Source organism: Paramacrobiotus metropolitanus, unplaced genomic scaffold, assembly GCF_019649055.1.
Source record: "Paramacrobiotus metropolitanus isolate TYO unplaced genomic scaffold, Prichtersi_v1.0 Parri_scaffold0000099, whole genome shotgun sequence".
In the NCBI taxonomy this organism is placed as follows: domain Eukaryota; kingdom Metazoa; phylum Tardigrada; class Eutardigrada; order Parachela; family Macrobiotidae; genus Paramacrobiotus; species Paramacrobiotus metropolitanus.
The window spans coordinates 129801-148149 of record NW_026570319.1 but is presented as its reverse complement, the minus strand read 5'-3'; positions in this window follow the sequence as shown (position 1 = coordinate 148149).

Below are 18349 nucleotides of genomic sequence, written 5' to 3'. Positions count from 1 at the left end.
AACGTTGTTGTTCGATTGAGAATTCTTGATCGCCTCAGTATAGGAACTAGTTAATCTATCGACGCATGACATTGTCCAATAAACTAAGTACTAGCAAATTAAATGAAAGACTGTAAGCAGGTGTTGGTGTATAAGTACGCCATGTAATACCTATCTGCGACTGCATAACATGTACAGTACATAGTTATCTGTTTACTCAATTCAAGTTTACTGAGTTTATGTTATATGTTACTGTACTTGAATTCACAATGCCAAGCGTGAGTAAGATACCCGTATCAAACGTATTATAAAGCCGGCTGATTAAAAGTATGAACCAGAAGGTACATTACATCGTTGATACGAAGGCAAGTACTTACCAATATACATAAGATGAATTTCGAAATGTTACGGTATAAACACCATTATGCAAACGGTAAATAACATTCCGAACAGTCAATCGAGTACAAACCGAATGAGAGCTTTTCTTCGTGGAGTGTTTCGACACAATAAAGGAGCCGTCCTTGGTGTCGTAATATGCTTGGACCGTTAACAGAGAATATATACTAGATTTTGAAGTATTTATCACTGACAGTTATGTGCCTAGTGTTGACGTGACAAACGTGTCGGCGTCGTGTTTTGTCCGAGTTCAGGTTATCTTATCCCTGTGCACAAAAGTGCTAGAAGTGTAGAGCAAAGCTGTACTAACTTCTGTACCAGGTATAAGAGTCCGCAAAACTCGTTGTCAACACTAGTAACTGCCCAGGAAAACGACTGCCAGTATGAAAAGCCAAGCTAATGGCGCCGGGGCGCAGCTTGACTGGCAATTTCTATACTCGGGATGGCAGGAACACCGTCGCGCGGTGCCCAGTAAACTCGCTACCCCTTCGCAAGAGTCCATGACAGACGGGCTGCAAGTGGGGGATGCCCGAAACCCTGATAGTCAATGACGTATCTTCATGCCGACATCGTCAAAAACCAGGGTTCGGTTTTGAGTCTACAGACACGAATTCCTTGCAGAAAGCAAAAATAAAAATGAAACTGCTGGCGAAGTCGTGCTGCGGTACATGGAGTGGTTGACTAAAAGGCGAAGTTTATCGGCGGCTAATACAGAAATACTGTAGTGTATGGCACCGTGCCTGTAGGGCTGTGATTGTTATACCGTGGGGCATGCTGTGAAGTCAGCCGGAACGACAGTGCTATACTTTCCAGCCAACCAGCATGCGCAGCGCGGTGGAAGCAGCCGACCGTTGCCGCGCAGCTGCTGCGCTCTTCGACAATACCCCATGGCGGGCATCGTATGCGATTGCACGTTTGAATTTGCCAAACTTCATAGCCGGTAGTGACTGGTTCCATACAGCCAGTAGAAATATAATATTTCGGTGAGGACATGTCAGACCGGTAGTTTTTGGCAGTGATAAAACAACTTCGTGTATTTGTAGAAACAAAATTATTCAGTAACACAGTACAAAGCGTAAATAAAAAAAAATTGCATGCTGCTGTCATTTATTTTGGTGACGGACTTATAATCGTTTGTAGTAGTTTTTTCTTCCGGTGACGGGCTATCTATATATATGCAGCATGATGCAGGATCAGTAACATTGATAACAAATATTGTAGAACATGGATGCTGACAGTCAAGCTTCTTCGGAGGCGCTCGCACCGGCCGGAGCTCATCAAACCGTTCGTATTCATTTCAACCAAGTGAGAGAAGTGAACAGGACAAGTGAGGACACGATAGAAATAACCGTCGTGCACGAGATCAATAATCACGATCAGTTAATTCAAGTAATTCGGAATATTTTGAATTATTCTGATTTTAAAAATAATCTTTTTAAAAATCAGATGGAAGCTGTTCTAGAATCAGATGAGTTGGCAATGCTAATAATTTCGGCGATATCTCAAGCAGTTTTTACAGAAGACAGTCAGAAGACGTTGGAAGGTTTGCTAGCTATTTATGCACTTCAGAAAACTGTACGAGAGCCGGGTGTCTCTGATGTAGCGGAACGACTTCGTGTACAGGCATTAGCTGCCCCTGCTTGCCCGTGCGGCGTTTTCCAGGAGGCGTATGATATCACTCCTCATGGGAATGTAATAACTTTGCGGTTCGGTCCTCCTTTAAAGTGCAATGCACGTAGTGAAAACCAGGAATGTACATCTGAGGCTTCGCAGGTAGCTATGTATACCAGAATTCCGAATTATGTGGGAGAATTGAAGTATAAGCAGTACTTCTGCCCAGAGCATGTGTGTGCGCTTCATTATCATACAACATGTCCTTGCGGGATAATGCAGATGAACGCATGGGTGACAGAGGACGATGTCACCTATTGTGATAAGTTGTATCACGCGTATCATAAGCGTTGCTTTAATAGCTGTCCGCATTACCCATGTAATAATCGTGGGAAAGAAGCATTTATTCTAAAATGTACAGTTGTCCGTGCTGATTTGGCGAACATCGAAGAGTTGCGGCGACAGAACTTTTACACCTCGCATTATTTTCGCTGCCCAGAGTGTCGGAAAATATCTCTGTACTGTACAGATGAAAAGCATCATATTGCAGCTAAACAGGCCTGCAGTTGTCTGAATGATCGGGAAGGGAAGTTTGTTGAATTACCGGTGCAGGAACAACGCGCTATTGCACGGTTGGCGGTTTTGGTTTCGCATACTTCCGTTTGCATGTCAGACCGGTTGTAAATGGTCTGAGGAAAAGTCAGGAGGGTCGTACCTACAGCGCCGCCTTTTAGAGTCATCTTCAGAGTCCTCTTCGGAAGATGAGTTGCCGCTAAACCAGCTCCTGCTGGTAAAGGAAAGAGGTTGGCGGCTATGTTTACTTTAGGCCTTCTAATGGCTATGTTGCCTCCGGATTGTCAAGCAGTTTTGATGACGGCATGTGACTGCCGCAATCCAGAATACAAAGGCACAGTTCAGCTAAATAATTTTCACAGTTGTGGGATTCCAAAACCCAGGTTAAACGCGTCCTTAGTCCATTATAGACTTATAGAGTACAAACCAGAGGCGGAACTAATTCATGGGTATGCATGTCGGATGACCCTGAAGGTGGTAACTGTTTCGTCTTTCTGGACGGGCGGCACTGACACAGTAGGTAAAGAGGTCCAACTCAAGGTTAGTGCAGGCGACTGCTGGAATATGGTTTTTACAAATCGCTGTAAAGGCCAGTCGATGACGATAGAAAATGAAGTGCATAAATTTTGCATAACGCCGGTGGCGCAGTCAAGTTATCTTCGAACTATTCAAACGGAAGTAACGTGTTGCTTCTATGAAAAAATGACTTTCGAGCAGCATTACAATGACTTGTCCATAATGAGTCCCACCGGTAAATTGGCAAGTCATAGATTGCAAGGTTTCGCAGTGCAGCACGGCACAACATTTGTTTGGCCGAAAACGTCAGATCATGGCAGTAGCTACTGCAATTTGCAAACCGTGTATCAAGGGTTGGGAAGCTGCATACTGACAGTCATAATGCAAGTTACTTGCATGACGCAAGAGGACAAATGGATTTCAAGCTGCTTCCCGAATTAATTAAATGTCAAGAAACAGTTTTCCCAGTTGAGTCTGAGCCGCATGTGTACATTCAAGTTGCGTCTAAACCTTTACTAGCAAAAGTAATGATTCATTGCCATCAATTGCCGCATATCTAGCAGCACACTTTAATTTTATGAAGACCAAACTGTGAAACATTTAAATCATGTACAAGATGAGATCAAGGAGATTGACTGTGTGGTAGATATGATGAGAATGCAGTTTGTAATGTTACTTTCGAAATTCAGCTCAGTGTTAGCCGCAAAATTTTAAATTATCCGCCGTGCTACTCTTTGCGCTCTTACGGCCCTGGTATCCTGGCAAAGTGTAAAGAAGTGAGAGCTAACTTTTCGGCTACTCGTAACCCGCATTGTGGTCATCAGCCAGTGTGGAAAAATTTCACTTTAAGCCAGGATGGTGTAACTTTAACAAAACGTGGGGTTTGCGTGTTCCGCGACTCTTTTGTAAATTTTGGTGGAATCATTCATACATACCGTAATGGCAGGTGGCAGCGAGTGGAGCCAACTCGCCAGTCTCAGTTTCTCCATGTTCGGTCAAAATTTATGGCAGTTCAGGATAACAGCAATAGCATTTTTTCTCACGGTCTTAGAGCCGATCCCATGGAGTTAGTTCAGCTTATGGGTGAACTTAATGGGCTTGTTATCGAATCCGGAAGTGAGTCGGTTGCTAACTATTTTGGGGAACGCTTTTAACACGACGGAGGTCAAGGAACGTCACTCGATATTATCTAGAGTGCAGGCAACGTTGAGCGCGTTTGTCAGCTGTAGTCTGATAGCTGGGTTGGCATTCTTCTTGTTTAAGTACACTCCGTTTTTCAGTGCACCGCCAGAGCAATTTGTTTACTGGTGAGACTTTGTTGTCGTTGTTGTGCACGTATCATGTGCAAAAGCGGAAGTCACAGAGTGTGACCACGTTGAGGTGGTCATGGAGGATCAGAAGGGTGATAGCACCCAGGGTATGAGTCACGGTGCACTAAATGAAGTGCGGCGTGCGACTTCGCTCTGAGGGATAGCTCAATGGAAATGAATATGTAAATATGTACAAAGCTATATATTTTATAGGTACGTCCAAGGTTGTACTTTGTATGAACAAAATTATATCAAACTTATTAAACCACTAAATCTTAAAAAAACTACTACTTATAATATTTAGCTGCCATATGAAATTTGAGTTGCTCTAGTCAGACCGTCTTGCCCTTATCTTTTATTTACGTTTTAAGTTTGCATGCTAGCTCGTGCATACTAGTTATGGAACTTTCAGGGATCATTTTTGTTTTTGTTTACAAATTTTATTTTGTATTGTGTTGGAATTTTCAGAAGTAACAGTTATTACAATTTACTTTTGTTTTGCTTAAATTTTATTATTACTCATTTTTCTCTGCGCGAACGGCTTTCTGTGATCTCACTTGTACTGGTAAGCGCCTTGTGCGGGACGAAGCGCCAAGGTTGGGTGGATTTCTTTGTAGTCTCATCAGATGACTCCACGTGAGCAGAAGCGGGCAGCTAGGACGGCGAGGCGACGACCATTGGGTCACGTCTCAAGAGTTCATGCAGCAGCATCCAGAGCAGCAGGTTGTTCAGGTGCGGAGCGTTGTGACTATTCCCGATTGGAGCCTCCTACAATTTGGGTTGGACGGGCGTCGAGGGTCAAGGAAAAGGACGGATCGATGCTAGTAACTGTTAGTGATTTAGCGCAGTCTGGTGCAGCGTCTGTGGGTACAATCACTGACAGTGATGCAGTTATACACCTGCTGGCGAAGGCAGAAGCTATCCTCAAGCGTGGCATTCGGACGGAAGAGATGAGGCCTCGTCGGAAGTCAATTCTCAGTATGTTGGGAGTGATACGTTCAACGCGAGAAGATGCCAAAATGTTTATGCCTGAGGGCGGTATTTCGTCAGGATGGATGGCCAAATGTGGAAATCAAATACATCTTCTTTGAAGATTTCGATAAATTCCAAGATCAGCATTACATTTCATACGGGTTCTGATGGAGTCATGCGTCGCGAATGTTGGCGTGGATTTGTTTATCGCGATATGGGAAAGGATCAGTTTCGTCCAGTGCCGGAGTATCCACGGTACTTTTTTTTCCGTATCGCTGGTTTACTGAAAGGTTGTCGCGTGAGGACTGGAATATCCCAGGGAATGCCATTACCTCCCATGGACGAGCAGCGTCTTACTGCACTCTTCAGCGCCGTTAAGGGAGAGGGAGAAGAAACTGGGAAGGAGAGTGCGACACTGGAGACTTGATTGGACCGACGCGGACGCGAGTGGAAGAGATACAGGACGCCAAGATGGGACTGGAATTCGATTAACGGGTTGGTAATTTAGCGCCCGTTGGACAGTAGCGGGTTGGTTCAAGCGCCCGCTTGGATCGAGGATAAAGTTAGAAGTTAATTTGGAGAAATATCAGGTTGGCTGCCGGCGCCTGATGTTTCAAAAGTTGGTTGTGGCACATCGTGTTGGTTACCGGCGCACGATGCACCGTCACGATTGACTTCTGGTACGAGTAATGTGCTCATTCTTATTGCTCATTGTATTTCCTTGGATGCATCGTATGTGGATTGTTGTGCCGAGGACGTCACAGTCCAGAGAAGGAGCGTGTCACGAGTATGACTGGTTGAAGTACAGTTTGTATGGACAGTCATATCGTGATATTACCGGAAGGGATCAGTGTGTATGAATCATTGCCTTATCGATTTGTATAAGTACATTGTGGACAGACAACAGACAGCAATAATCGGAGTACATATGTATGGGTGCTGAGATTGTCCTATGAGAACCACAGGAAAAAGACCAAGGAAGTGGCCAGAAAGTGTCAACCAATTAACATCGTGTTAAGTGGACTTTAATCTCTAAAAAGTGGTCGATAAAAGCTTGTCCAATGTTTTGTCTATGAGTACATATTATTTTAGAGGCGTGTCATTTGTGTGTTTTTTGTAAAATGCATGAAAGATCACTGTTGAGTGTGATGGAAGAAGAGCAAGTCTGAAGAGAGTTAGTTATCACCTTTCAACTGTTGGATAGTGGAATATTTTCTATGGAAGCTTTTCTATAGTCTAATAGTAGTCCAGTGATGACTGTGTTTTGATTAACTAATAAAGGTCAAAGTGGTCAGGTCGATTGGGTTAGCGTCGCATCTGAGTTAGCTATTCAGTAAGGTCATTCGCCACCATAAACCATCAGTAGCTTTACGCTATCTGACAATAGATTTTAAGGCAATAGTTAGGGGCGAGAAGGTTTTCGGAAGGCTGTATATTGCGCAGATGTCACTGAGCAAGGGTACCATGGCCTGCTGATACAGCTTTATCGCTTCAATTTTTGAACCGCTTTTTCTTCCGCATCGCAGAGCTGTTTCCATTTCCCCATCCTGCGCAGGAAGGTTATTAACAAATGCCATTGATATAGCTAGGGCACGCCCGAAGCATAGCATATCGTTGTTGCGCACGTTAATTATCCCGCCGCCATAGGGGTTCAGATTAGGTTATGTAGGTGGTGTTGGCGCGCAGCAGCATTACTTTTTATTTTTTTTCTAGTTTTACCATCATCATCATCATTATTATTATTTTTTGTCATGATCGCAACCTCCAGCTGGACGCTTTGGCACGCGTGTAAGGTTGATATATACCGGCCAATCAAGCGAAAATTCAGTTTTGAAGTTAGTGCGTTGGCAATAAGATAGAGAAACATTTCTGCATTAACCTGGTCTTGTGCGGCTAGACGCATCTGTATAGGATGGGATAGCTGACTAGATTCCAGCGACACGCTAACAAGATCTTCTTTACTTGGAATGTAGCTGCGAAGATTGCTGAATAAATCTTCCAATATCGCCAACAAAATAGGCAAGACCGTATCGATTCCCTCTAGCGGTAGAGACTCAATTTTTAGCTGAAAATTCCCTGCCCAGACATTAAACTTTTTTGCTATGCCGCGACGTTATTGATTTCAGAGCGTAAAACTGCGCGGGATTTTTTATGACGTCGAGAGCGACACGATTTTCTTGTTTTTCTTCTTCAGCATCGGTGTCAATACGGTCGTTATTGGCGGCGCTGGCTCCGTCACCAGCAGCTGTTTTGATTTTTCGTGTTCATAGGCCCACTACTTTTATTATCACCACCACCACCAGTCAGGTTTTTTAATTGTTGGTAAAACAACTTGTACGAGAATGCAATGTGACGCGTTTGCCGAAACAAAAGTGATGCTGCTTGCACGTCTTTTGCGTTTGTTGTAGAGCCTTTTAGTTTCGCTTCTCCCATCGAATCTTTTGTTGCCGCTGTCGTTTGTCGTTGCGACTTCGTCTGTGGTGGGGTGTTGCTGGTGACCTTTTCTCTCGTGCAATAAATTCTTCGGTAATTTGGTTAAGCTTTTGCCGCGCTGACTGCTGCTGCTGCTGCTTTTCGGGTTCATTTTCATCGTTAACGCAGATGGCAGCTGCTGATGCTGATGATGTCGTTCTTCTTCCACCACTAACACTGGGACAACAGGTGTGAACACTGAATCTAAAGCTAGAAACAAATAACCTAAACAACAGCGTCATGATGATCGCTCGTTAGCGACCGGATGGTGAGCAGCTTTACTCTGCGGGGTGACATACATTAGTCAGCTTATTTATATATGCATCCCGGCAAAGCACAACGCGCTAATGTCATGTTTACCCAGTGCTTGCGGCGCCCTGCGGTGCACCATCAGTTAGAAGGAGGTGGCTTTCCGCTCAGTGGGGATCTCGCTCAGCGGGAATATCACTATTGTGTACTAAACGTTTTAGCAGTTTGTATATAAACAGCTTGACTCGATGCGTTTGATGAAGCCTGGTTAGTGCTGTGCTGCAGCTGCTGCTCATTTCTATTAATTCAATTATGGAGTCCACTGCTGCAGCGCAAAGATTACAACAGCAGTTGTTAAACAAGGCAGTGACAATGATGCCGGCAATTACAATGAAAGCCGGTTGTCATCATCAGCTTATGATGATGATCCTGTTACTGCTGATGCTGACTCGTCTACCACTGACCTGGATGTTTACCCCCCGGCCACCGCTGCCGTATGCCCTATGTATCAACAGCACAAAGATTCTTTTCTGCTTATGTTCCGCACATCAGAGTGGACGCGGTTTGTACTGGCATCATGGGGATACAATTTCAAAGGCACTGTACGCTGCAATCATTGTAAAAAGGAATTGTACTGGCGCGATACAGCTGCTATAATTCATCATTTTGAGCGAGAGTGCCAAGATCTAAAAAACTATTCCCTAACCGACCCGGATCCTGTAGAGTTCGGCGCTCTACGCCGCCGGACCTACAAAAGTCGTCGTAGGACATTCGACAACAAAGAATTGCCTGATCTAAACGATATCGAATTTCTCCTTGCTCACGGATTCCATGCAACCAATATTATACAATGCGCTCACCCAAAATGTGATTGGACGGAAATGGGAGGAAATACAGTGCGTGGAATACTTAAAAACTACAGCCATGGCCGCGTACACCGCTATCAAATGTACCACCCTATGATAGCAGACCGCCAAGATTGTTTTGCAATAATATGCTTTTACATGACGACTACGAATAAAGATGCTTTTCAATGCAAATTCGCTTTTACTATCGTTTTTCCTTGCAAAAACAACATTATAGAAACTAATAAAAACATTAGAACGACGAGAGCAGTCAAGACGTTGCTTCTGTTTTAAATTCAAAGAAATCAAGAATTCATTTAACCTAAAGCATTCGTTAGAACGTTGCTTCAGTTGTAAATTCTTTCATAACTTCGGCACCCTGGCCAACATAGGCCTTGCGGTATTCGGAGACGCGTCTTTCAAAAAATTGGTTTTTCCCTCTAGCGAAATAGTTTCCATGTAGGGCAAAGGATTTTCCACTTTAAAGTACGGCTCCATTTCCAGCATTTTCAGCAGGACGTCAGCGACAAACATAACATAGGTTTTCATGGAGGCTTCGTTAAGGCCCCGCAGAGGATGTGTGAACGCATTCTCCCAAAACCTACACTCAATTTCTACAGCTTCTAACACTAGTTCATAAATGACTTCAGGTGGGATTTTAAATTTTACTAATCCCAGATATAACCAACAAGCAAATTCAACGTGCTGAGATTCGTCGCGGGCTATCAGCTCATTACTATATATGTCAAACCAGGTAAAATGCCTCGCCCTTGAACCAAAAAATAACTGCAAAAGCCCCACAGAAAATATCATCTCGACACAGGCGAAGGCAATTAGCCTTTCGCCAAAGAACGCTCTTTATCGCGTATGTACTGCGCTGCCCTCTGCTTTTCCATAACATTGCTATTATTAATGATTGCTTGCAGTAACCTCTGTTTTCTTCGGAATCCTGGAAATACGTATTAATAAGCAGAGAATACGTTTCGCTGTGAACGTTTTCAATGAAAATCTGATAAGCATAAAACGCCCTGACTTCCGGCAATTGAACTTCACATAGGAAATTCTCTGCAAGGTTTTCCATGACTATGCCGTCACTGGCAGCAAAAAAAAAGCCAGAACGTTTCCCAAGATATCTCTTTCAAACTGGCTGAGCATTGGCCACTGTCGTGTGTCATGCGAGAGGTTAATTTCCTCAGGTGTCCAAAAGCAAGCAACTGCCTTTTTATACATTTCCCACGCCTCGTCGCACTCGATAGGGAAAATAACTAGCCTCTTCCAAGACGATATAACAACAGGTTCCCTGTTTTCTCCAATAAATTCGCTATTATTATTATTTTTATTATTATTATTATTATTATTATCGATTTCAGCATTATAGCAAGTGTTGTTGTTGTGGTCACTGTTGTTGTCGCTACTACTACCATCATTACCGCCAGTTTCAAAATCAGTTTTGGCGACAGCGCCGCTAGGAACGGCGAAGGTGTTTGACCCGCTATCCATTTTGTCCTTGCAGTCAGTCTATAGTAATAATACCAATATTTAGCGGGAGTTAACCGCGTAAGTTGATTATATACCCCATCTGTTCTGGCAGCCGCACCGGGGGTTCCCTGCTATACTTTCTAGCCCATCTGCTTCCTCTCTGTGCAGCTCCTCCCATCACTCTGGATGAGCGCCTCTTCATCCTCTCCCTTTTTTACTCTATTTAAGCGCGTGAGGATTTTTGGGAGGAGGATTAGTAGTATTGCTGGTCGCTTATTAAACCGATCAGTTTACAATTTTGTTATGCCTGAAGTTGATACTTGTGTAAAAGTTCCTCTTATTGACGAAGGATTATTCTTGCCGGCAAAATCTACTTGTAGTAGCAACAGCAGCAGCAGCAACAGTCTCGGAATACCTTCTGCGGCAACGTATACTCCAGTTATCACATCATCATCATCATCGGCACCACAGCATCACGTAATGGCCAGTTGTTATATTCAGAATCCGTTCAGCTATGGAACCACGGCCGACGGGATGATCGTAGCGCAACAACAACAGCAACAACAACAGCCACAACAGCAGGACTCCAAAGTCCCCGCATCAAGCATTGCCACTGCTACATCCGCATCAGTTCTCACACAGCATGTCGCCAGCCACCGAACAGTTGCGTAATCACTTTCAGCCAGCGCAGCCGTCGGACCTGTCGCCATCGGCAACCGCAACAACTCTTAGTCAATTCCTTTCTGCATTTCCGCAATACCACCAGCCTGACCAGCTCCTACAACAGCATCAGCAACAACAGCAACCCAACTACGTTCTCTGCAAAGTTTCACCGCAGCCTCAGCCGCCGCTGCCCCCGCCACCGGCACCGTCTTTGGCTTCACTGTGGCAACAGTCGGCGGCTGTCGACCACAGAATGCAGAATCTCGCCTTTGCGCCGCCACCGTTCGCTTCTGCAGGAGGGATGATGACCTTTCACGCTGACCCGCCGCCGCAGCAGCAGCAGCAGCAGCAGCAGCAACAGCATGAATATCCAATGGCGTCGTTTTTCCATCTGCCTGCAGAACAAAATCCTCCTTCATCAGGAGCACAGTCGGCAATGTCTTCAGTGCTTTACATTCCACCCAATCATAACGGTTTTGCGTGCCGTAATTTTATGGACCCTATTGTCACCACCACGACGATTACACCACCGTCGTCACCAATGGATGCCACCACCGGCTTTAATAATGTTTCCACTAAGAAGGAGGTAGTTACACCGGCCAAAAACCTGTCATCCAGTTGCCTCGCTGAGAAACCACTTTCCAGATATCTTGACCCTGAAGATTGTTGCGCGGACCGAATCAATACGGCGCGACGTGTTACAACCGCTCTCAGGGACAGCGTGTTAGGTCCAGCCCACGTGACGGGCATGAGTCGAGAAACCTGGATTTACCGAGACGCAGCGTTCAAGTGGTTCTGTGAAGTGGGCTTAACCGACTTCTTGAGGAGGAATTCTGATTACGCTAACAACATCAAAAGTATTGTTGTTGAACTAGCGGATCGGCTTGCCGAAGCTAATGCGCCGGCCATTCAGCTTAGAGGAGGAGCTAGCGGTGAGGAAACTGGAGGAGTGACTATACCAGCGGGAAACCATCACCATCCAAACGCATGAAGATGAATGACTGAGCAAAGTAAGGTTTCTTTCATTCTCACTACAGACAGCTCGTTCTCGCTTCGCTTCCTGAAGCATTTTCAGTACTGTGCCTATATATCCGTGTAACAGCAGCTTACATAGTGTTTCATTTCATTTTGCAGCACATTACGATCATGGATATGTTGCATCAGCAGCAGCAGCAGCAGTGCAACCAGAAACAGACAAAACCGAAGCCGTTTTTAATTGTATTCGAAGGAATTAACACCGCAGAAAACCAATGGATCTGTCATACTTGCTGATGCGCTTGCCAATACGGGGTATAATGTTTCCTTACACAATGACCTTTCCATGTCGAACTGCCTCACCCAGCCAGCATTGCCTGACTTATTCCGAGCCTCTGTTCTTGCCTTATCTAACCGTGACCTTGTTCACACCCGCGCTACCTATCTTATCCTTTCCGCGAGACGCCAGATACTCATTAATGACATTCGCAGTAATTTAGCCGACGGAAATATTGTTGTGGACCGCTATATCCTATCCGATTTGGCTACGGCAGTGCCCGTGGACATGATATGGACTGGATGAAGAGCATTGAAACCAGCGAAGGGAAGCCACTTCAGCGTCCTTTATTATTCCGGATTTAACCTTTTTTTATGGATGTGAAGCCTATGGAAGCTATTCGGCGCATGATTAAGCGAGCGGATGGGACACCGCACCCCGAACAGGTTATTGTTGACGATCTCGGTCGTGTTTATCAAGCTTATAAACAACTGTTGAACGATCCTACTTTTGTAAAAAGCGTTTCGTATATAAAACCTTTGATGCTGTCAAACTGCTCTCTGTCCCGTAAACTTTTGCATGAATTTTTCGATAACTATCACACGTAAAAAAATCGTAATAATGGTTTGTGCACGTCAGGTATGTTTTTTCTTTATGATACCGTCTTTTATGATCTGCTGTCGTGTGTATGATATTTAATAAATCACAGAAAATCGACTCGATGCTTTTCGGATGCTTTAATAATCTAAGAGAACAGACACATGGTGATTTACGTAGTAGAAAACGACCGAACGACAAAACTAACACAACAACTTGCTAGTGACCTTCACATGACATTAATAAATTTCTTGCTCTTATCAATTTGAAAAATGCGCGGCTGCTCAGAAAATACAAGCAGTTCGACAGGTTCTTCTAGCGGCGCAGCGAATTTAAGGCTCTAATCGGGCGAGCTGTCTCCTTTCGACCGGAATATCATCGATATCATGATTGGGCGTCAAATCAAAAGGAAGATGCTCTGCGAGAAAAACACAAAACACAAATCAATTACATAACGATAAGAAAATTCTAACGATAGAGCGTTAATTAAAACAATCATTTGTACCGTTCCGTAGCGAATGTCGGCATACGATGTGTCGGTGGAGCAGGCATAATCTCTATTGCCGAGTTGACATGCCAACGCAATGTAAAGCATGGCATAGTGCCCGTTTTAAAATCGAGCTTATACGATAGAATCTGATTATCGACTATTAGCGTTATTTCCTCAAGGTTGAAGTGCTGGAAATTTATTGGATTTTTGCGGTAGTTTCCTAGATAGGCGTCGTGAGTGACCATAGCAAAACAATTCTATTTGGTATTTTCTCGGAACCAAAAAAGTTGTCGATCGTATACTGCCGCTGACCAGGGATTAATGCCCGACTGCGGACATCGCTAGCTGCGTACATTTTATAAATCGCCGGCTGTGACAATAGCCGCTTTTGCATTTGGTCCTGCGTTTTTTGTGACAATTTAACAAAACGAGTGATCAGCCGCATATCCAAAAAATTAAGGTAATAATTAGGAGCAATATCGTCAGACATAAGATAAAAAGAAGGATTGCGCTTGAAAAGTCGAATTCGAATAGAAACTTCCGGTAGTAAGTACTGTTCGGGAAAGAACAATTCGTGCATTATTTTCCCCACCATTTCGAATACCTTTCCTTCTTTTGTCAAATCGTAGCGCGCCAAGAGGCCTTGATTTAATTCAGGGTTCGTTAAGTCAACACTATCCATGGTGTTTTGTGGCTGAATTCGGCTTAACTTATCTCTGAACCACATTATAGGTCGGAGCAGATGCTTTTTCACTCCTCGAGAATAGTTTAGCAGCGTATGCATATAGCCTTTGTAGCCATAATTATTGTAGTTGACAACAAAGGCGTCCCATTTATTTCGATTTCCACACGCTCAAACATCATGTAAAATAGTAAATTAACTGGAGCCGCATCACGCACACCCTGAGTGTTTAACACGTTGGTATAATGACCTCTGTCGGCGAAATCTAATTCCCCTACCAAACGGGCAATAGATGGGTCGGCTAAAGGATTGTCAATGTAACTTTGCCCCGCCGCGTTGCTATTGCTTGTCATCAAGCCTTGCTGTTGTTGTTGTTGATTTGGCCGGGGCGCCGGCGGCGGCGGTGGCGGCGGCGGCGGTGGCGGCGGCTGCGGTGGCGGTGGTGGTGGGTGCTGTGAGACTATGGCATTAGATGCACTAGAAGCTTCTGCGCCAGCGTCAGCAGAAGAATCTGGCTGGACGACTGGAGCAGGCTGTGCAGGTACAACTACAGCTCGTATAGGCTGCTGAGCCTTGATCACTCCAAGAACTTTGGTAGGATCACGATCCAAAATCTGGCATTTCATTTTCAGCAGCACATCTGACAGGTCTAAGTAATATTCAGTTGCAGGAATGAGAATTCAATAACGTCAGTGTTGTTTACAATTTGATTCAGTGGCATGACATCCGTATAATGATACGATTCTACTGAAGATTGTGATACGGGTGGATCAAACAGCTGAAGCTCGTCTGGAAACTTCTCGATTGTATACTGGTTTTTTTAGGGTAGCCATTCCAACTGTTTGCGTGCGTGTGCGTGCGTGTGAACTAGACTAGACTTTTTCCTTTGTGACCTTTTGAAATAATCCGGTTCGGAAAGTACGTCTTCGCCTACGTCGGCCTCGCCCTCGTCGTCTTTTCTCGTGCCAAATATCGGCCCTCGCCCAATTACAGCCGTTGATTGGACAATTGTTCGTTTAATTATGCGCCCTCTCCTTCTTCTTCTTTTCCCACTTGTTTTTCTCCGATAGCGAGCCGTTTTTAAGGGAATAACACAAACTACTAGCACAGACTGAATGCTGAATGGTTAGGTCTTCTTCTTTTTATAGTCGGCGGTGCAACAACGCTCTTTTCCGTTAAACATCAAGCAGATCCACAAACAATCAGACAAACACTAACGTTTTCGCTTTTCACGTTCCAAGAAATACGCAACACACATTCGTTTCACAAAAAACGCTGCTGGTTACAAATTAGCAAAACCGCAGAACTACTCACTCACGAAAAGAAGTCTCCGATTTTTCCGCTCTCCCATTATTGGATTGGCATTTTCGATAATGGAGCGTCAGAGTGGTTTCTCCTAGAGCATTTTCATTCCAAGGCATTTTCCAGTCTGATTGGATGGTAACAGTGGGATTGGACTTGTAGAACCAGTTTTTGACGGGGACATACATGCGACTTTTTGGTTCATAACCTTTCTTCAAATCATCGACACTGGCTACCGCGAGAATATTTTCCGTCCGATTTCCGAAGGCAAAAGATACTATTTGATTCATGCAGATAATGGCCTGCTTGCGCCCCCGCTGCGTGTCCACCGGCAGACGATTTCGAATGAGCCGAGTGTCTCCATATTTTTGGAAGTTTTGATCGTGAAAATATGCGCTTGCCGCCACTTCTTGACGCATTACGCCGGCATCGTCATCGTAGAGCAGACCCAGTACCACCGACAGCAGGTTACCTCTATTGACAATTTGCACCTGCCCGTTCTGACTCAGCCAGTGCAACTTTCCTTCTTGCAGCAAAATTAAAGGCGCAATTACTCCAGCCATATTGGTGACCATCATCTGGACTGCCTTTGAGACGGCAGCAACGAAGTCACGCGGCGATTTGTCGAATTCGGCCTCCGCAAGGTAGGCATCTAAATAAAGTTGGCTGTCAGCACTGTTTACGCAGACTGTCAGCTGCCGATGCTCAGGTGGGATGGTGCTGAGCTCTGCTGAAGTGAACGCTCTAACCAGGGCAACCTCCCAAGGCACTTGCTGTTCGTAGTAGGATAAAATCGGTAGTTGTTGTTTATTGGAAAATTGTGGCGGTGTTGCGCATGTCAGTGAGCCATAAGCCACGGAAGCTCCGCTATGCAGTACGGTATAAAATCCTCCCTCCATCATGGTTTCCTACAAAATGACAGGTTTATCTTATAAATATGAAAGGTTCACAACTGACTGATCATACATTTTCAGAATTTCATTTAATTCTTCCTGACCCAACTCTGGAAATATCTTCCTTATAAAACTGCAGTGGCCGATTGCCTTCCAAGAGAGTTTTCGGTACGCGATCGAGCGTCTGCAGACGATACGTTATCACCGGCCCAAACAAAATTTCGGAAATTTGAAAAATTTCATCGGAGAACGTTTGAGTGTATCCCTTGCTGAATGTTGATTTCTTAAGTGCAATCCGGACTCTGTCACCAACTTTAAACGCTGCCTTCTGCAACTTAATAAACCGCTTTTCCTGGCCCAGTATAAATAACTGCGATTGATTGCTGACCGTGATTTCTCCCGGCTTCATTTTCACAGCACTATGTACGCTTCCATTATATTTTTGAATAATATTTTGCAACGCTGAAAACCAATTTGAACTCTTCGTGAACGTAAAATGACGGAATAATGTCGTTTTAAGAGTTCGATTGAAACGCTCCGCTAGCGCGGCTTTAAATCTTGAAGACGATATTTGGTGGCGTATGCCGTGTTTGTCGTATACGGATTTTGCTTTTTCATTGATGAACTCTTTTCCCGCATCAGTAACTAAAACAGTTAAATTTACAAAAGCTTTCTTTATATTTAGGATAGCGTGTGCTGTTCAGTCTCGTTATTCATTCTCACCAAAAACAACGGGCCGCCGCTTTTGAAAAATTATATCCAGCGCTTTCGAAACAGTCTCACCCGATTTGTTGACCAGCGGGTACGATGTAGCAAAACGACTGACGCAGTCTACTGTCGTTAGAATGTAACGGAACTTTTCATTAAATTTTTTAACTTTCTGCAGCTCCACCAGGTCACCATGCCAAACGTTATCCACGCCAACGCAAAAATTTTTCAATTTCTTAAATTTAATTCGGGTAGGCCTGTGCAACGTATGAGTCTTTTGCTCAGAAAGAAAATCCTTGACGTCCTGTAGGGTTACCGTCAAGTGCTTAGCTTTCTCTGCCTCTTTAGCAAGCCGGTATAGAGTCATCGTTCCACCCAAATACCCCGGTGACGTAATATCAGTATAGAGCGATTTAAGAAAGGAAGCTTTTCGCCGACTTTCAGTGGCGGTTGCTGGTAATAACTTTTTTCGCGCCATTGCAGCTTTCTTACCTTTTTGCCGGGTTTTGTGTTTCTTAGCAACAGCGGAAGCGGAAGCGGTAGCAGCAGAGCCTCTCTGAATAATTCCACGTATCAAAAACAATAATCAGCTCCACAGCCAGCAAATAATCTATAGTCATGCGGGGAGGGGGGCCTTTCCTGATTACACAACAATTTATGATCAGGGATATAATTCGATTTCGCATCCGCTTACGAGCAGAAGGTTGTCAGAAATCTCGAAAAGCCAAGTTGTTATTCACACGTCATTCTTTGTCTTTGTGCACAGCTTTTATACAGGGTGATAAACACGCTGAACACACAAAACAGTTGTGGTGACATCCTGTGACTTATACTCCGCTGGACGTCTCACAACAGGGGGTGAGGCGCATGGGCAACTATCGCACAGACCCGGCCCCATCGATCCAGGGGGCTGATGCGGCTAGAATCAGCACGGCATGTGAGCATTGCAACTAAGCAGATCCGATATGCAAGCCGTATAATATATAATAGCTATCACCCGGCGTAATTCGATGCTGCAGTCAGTGCAGTTTTGCGGATTTTTCGGAATGGTGCGCCGCTTCTTTACAACTATTGTCAGTTCTATCGGGAAACTTTTATCTTTTAAAATTGACTACAAGAGTGTTCCTAAGAAAGTTAACGAACCGTTTTGCTGCAAACACCAAGCCGGCATTTTGGCTGAACACATTTTTGCAATAGGTGTTGGAAAGTCAACAGCGACAGCCAAACAGGACGCGGCTAAAAAATTACTTGCTATTTTATTGCGGAATTACCATACCAAACTCTTGGAAGTGTTGGAAAGCGAAAGAAGGCAGCAACAATCAGGATCCACATCCACTAACACCACTACCATCACAACTAC